The following is a 5000-nucleotide window of genomic DNA, read 5'->3' on the forward strand; positions in this document are numbered from 1 at the left end:
CATTGGGCAATCTGATATTAATTCTACCATCTCTGGTTAGACGTTTAAATATGGGACCAATACTCATCCTTCTTGTTTTTCATCAACTGTACAACCCCTTTGCAGAACAAGTTGCTATTAGTAACATGCTCTCTTGTTATGAAGAGTCCTGATATATTGCTCTCTAAGAGCCCTCTGCTATGACAACTCCTGACTACCATCCCTACAGTACCGCCTGAAAACCCGTCAACACACTGAGATGTAGCAAAGCATGCTGACAAGGTCTGAGAGTGACCTTCCAAGTGGGGGTAATCTTCAGACATATTTTCATCAGAATCATTTAAAATATCTGCTCCAATTTCATCTGCTTCCACTGGAAGAGTAACTACAACTGGTTTTAGCGAGCTAGATGGTATAAGCCTTGCAGGTATCCTTGTTTTATTTATTTGCATATAAAACGGCTTTGAACAAAACTCTACCTTATGGGAAAGAATAAAATCTGAACCCAATAATATCTCTCTAGGTAGATCCACATCCTTAACTACAAAGCAATGATGAGTCAAAGGAATTTTAGCTAACCACATTGTTGGTGGAACCAACCCATGATGTTGTAACATAGACCCATCTGCTAGATGGACGCTCACGTTAGTCTTTGTATAGTCCCTTGTTTTCGAAGCTGGCAATATGGATTCATGCACTAAGGATACTTCGGCACTAGTCTCTTCGGAGGCGTAGCTTCGAATCCCACCGCTGCCACCACTGTGGTGTTTCCGAGCGGTCGTAGGCTTTACTTATTTTTTATCCAATGTTTAACATTCCACAATTAAATGGTAAACTGCTACCACTGACTTTTGAGGAGTATCAGGTCTCCAGTACTTGGGATTCATTGATATTAAGAGGAAAACTGAAAGATTGTTTTCACTTCATTATTTATTGACTTATTCAATATTGCCTTAATCTTGGGTTGTTGAATTTTCCAAGTTAAAACTTGGGAGATCCGTCTACTAATTGTTCGAGTAACTCACCGAGTAACAGGTTCAGATGCACCTAGTGTGGGGTCTGCTCTGAGACTGATGACTTTTCGTCACATATTTTGTCACAGCCTGGCTCTCATATCTTTCTCTTCTTTTCATTGGTTCTTTTCCCATACACATTTCTTCATTGGTTATTTCTTGTCCAATGACCATATTCCTATGATTAAGACACGCCTACACCAACAACAGTACTCTGCTGTCCACGTTTTCCCACTCTGATCCTGAGCCAGGTCAAAAAGCTATTACTCGTGTCCACTTCTCCCGATAGGTCAATGGGGTACGAAACCACATACAAACAAAGGTTAGGGCCTGCCAGTGGGTAATGGGGGAAAATCTTTGGGTTACTTTACTTGTTTCACTATTCACTTTTGGGATAACCAGGCATTTCACCCCCATGATTTCTATTGTATGTCTGTGTTATTTTAATTATATGTATTTGTAATAATATAATATATATAATATTATTATATATTAATATATTATGTAATATATGTTTTTGATATATATTAATATATATAATATATATATATCTTAATATATTAAATATATGTATATAAAAAATTTATATATATATATAATAATATCAATATATAATATTTTATATATATATATTAAATATATAATAAAAATAAATATACGTAGCATTACATAGTGTATGGTATATATTTTAATTATATAATATATTATTATAATAATAATATAATTAATATAAAATATAATTATAAAATATATAAAATAAAAATGGGGGTGGTGGGGCGGCGTTTATCTGTTATCTCCTCCCTCTTCTCCTCCTCTCCTCTCTCCCTCTAATAAAAAAATTTTGATATATAATAAATATAATAATAATATAATTTGAAAACCACCATCATATATAAAATAAAATAAAAATATAATATAATATATAAAATAATAAAATTTTTAAAATATATAAATATATAAAATATATAAATGTTTTTTATTATATATTATATTTCTCCTCCTCTCTTCTCTCTCTCTCTCTCTCTCTCTATTTTATATATAATTATATATATATATATATATATATATATATATTTATAATTATATATTATATATATATTAATATATAAAAAAAAAATAATTTTTTAAAAAAAACCCAAACACACAACACTATATTTTGGTTGTGGGGGGTATGTATATAAAAGTAATATATATTACAAAATATATATAATATATATATATATATAATAAATATATATATAAAATTAAAATATATATAATATATATATATAGAAGAGAGAGAGAGAGAAAAGGAGAGAGAGAGAGAGAGAATATAATATATACATATAAATAATATTATATATTTTATATATTAGTAATATATATAATATAAAATATATAAAATATATATATATATATATATATAAAATATATATATAATATATATATATATATATATGAGGGTGGTCTTCGAGATATATTTATATATATATTAATATATATTTTATATATATATATATATATATATATAGAGAGAGAGAGAGAGAGAGAGAGAGGAGAGAAAAGAGGAGAGAGAGATAGACAGATAGATACGCACGCACACACACACACACACCATATATATATATAAAATATATAATTATTATATATATATTATATATATATATATGTATATATATATAATATATATATATAAAATATATATATATATATATTATATATATATATATATATAATGATATTATATATATATATAATTAATATATTATATATATATATATACATATATATATTATACAAATACATATACATATATACATACACACAGACATACAAATAGATACATACATGTGGTGTAATGCCTGGGTTATCCCTTAACAAGTGAAATAGTGAAACAAGTAAAGTAACCCAAGAGAGTCTTACCCAGATGTACACCACATGGCAGGCAGACCAAACCCTTTTGTTTGTATGTGGTTTCGTACCCCATTGACCTATGGGGAGAAGTGGACACGAGTAATAGCTTTTTGACCTGGTCAGGACAGAGTGGGAAAACGTGGACAGCAGAGTATGTTTTTGGTGTAGGCGTGTCTTAATCATAGGAATAGGGTCATTGGACAAGAAATAACCAATGAAGAAATGTGTATGGGAAAAGAACCAATGAAAAGAAGAGAAAGATATGAGAGCCAGGCTGTGACAAAATATGTGACGAAAAGTCATCAGTCTCAGAGCAGACCCCACACTAGGTGCATCTGAACCTGTTACTCGGTGAGTTACTCGAACAATTAGTAGACGGATCTCCCAAGTTTTAACTTGGAAAATTCAAAAACCCCAAAGATTAAGGCAATATTGAATAAGTCAATAAATAATGAAGTGAAAAACAATTTTTTCAGTTTTCCTCTTAATATCAATGAATCCCAAGTACTGGAGCCCTGATACTCCCAAAAGTCAGGGGTAGCAGTTTCCCATTTAATTGTGGAAGGGTAAACATTGGATAAAAAATAAGTAAAGCCTACGACCGCTCGGAAACACCATAGTGGTGGCAGCGGTGGGATTCGAACCCACGCCTCCGAAGAGACTGGTGCCGAAGTATCCTTAGTGCATGAATCCATATTGCCAGCTTCGAAAACAAGGGACTATACAAAGACTAACGTGAGCGTCCATCTAGCAGATGGGTCTATGTTACAACATCATGGGTTGGTTCCACCAACAATGTGGTTAGCTAAAATTCCTTTGACTCATCATTGCTTTGTAGTTAAGGATGTGGATCTCCCTAGAGAATATATTGGGTTCAGATTTTATTTTTTCCCCATAAGGTAGAGTTTTGTTAAAAAGCCGTTTTATATGCAAATAAATAAAACAAGGATACCTGCAGGCTATACCATCTAGCTCGCTAAAACCATTTGTAGTTACTTTTCCAGTGGAAGCAGATGAAATTGGAGCAGATATTTTAAATGATTCTGATGAAAATATGTCTGAAGATTACCACACTATGGAAGGTCACTCTCAGACCTTGTCAGCATGCTTTGCTACATCTCAGTGTGTTGACGGGTTTTCAGGCGGTACTGTAGGGATGGTAGTCAGGAGTTGTCATAGCAGAGGGCTCTTAGAGAGCAATATATCAGGACTCTTCATAACAAGAGAGCATGTTACTAATAGCAACTTGTTCTGCAAAGGGGTTGTACAGTTGATGAAAAACAAAAAGGATGAGTATTGGCCCCATATTTAAACGTCTAACCAGAGATGGTAGAATTAATATCAGATTGCCCAATGGGGGATGTAACAGTGTTAGAAGGAATACCTTTTCCACAAAAATCAAGTAAACCCAAAACATTAATGGAGAAGTCATGGTAGGTGCACTGAGGAAATCTTCTCGTGAAGAGAAACTAAGAGAGCAAGTAAATACTTTGTTTCCTGATCTGAAAAAGAAAAAAAAGAAAAACCAAGTACTGCAAATGTGGTCAGTAAGTATGGACAGCATTTTCACTTAAAGATGAACCTCTTACTGTAGCAACTCATTTCTTCCATTACATTCTGACAGTAGGCCCGCCAGTGTATAAAAGGCCATACCAAATTCCTGCAAAGTATCGGGAGGAAATTCAAGCCCAGATTGAGGACATGTTAGAGAAAGGGATAATTAGGTGTTCTAGATCACCATACAATTGTCCTCTTGTCCCTGTCCCATGTAATTTCTCATCATTAGACATGCGCCAGGGTTATCATCAAATTCCATTAACTTCTGCGAGTTGTCCTAAAACTGCTTTCTCAACACCAAATGGACATTATGAGTTTACTTCTCTGCCATTTGGCTTAAAGGATGCTCCCTCGTGTTTTCAAAGAGCAATAAATCAGGCTTTAGTAGGACTAATGGGGAGATCAGCCATGGTATATATGGATGATATAGTTGTCTTTGGATCCTCATGGGAAGAACACCTGTACAATCTTGAGGTTATTCTTGATAGATTAGTGCAAAGTAACCTTTCTTTAAAACTTTCTTTAAAGTGTAGTTTCTTCCAAGAAAAGATTAAGTAT

This window comes from Penaeus monodon, chromosome 4 (genome assembly GCF_015228065.2).
Source record: "Penaeus monodon isolate SGIC_2016 chromosome 4, NSTDA_Pmon_1, whole genome shotgun sequence".
NCBI classification, from domain to species: domain Eukaryota; kingdom Metazoa; phylum Arthropoda; class Malacostraca; order Decapoda; family Penaeidae; genus Penaeus; species Penaeus monodon.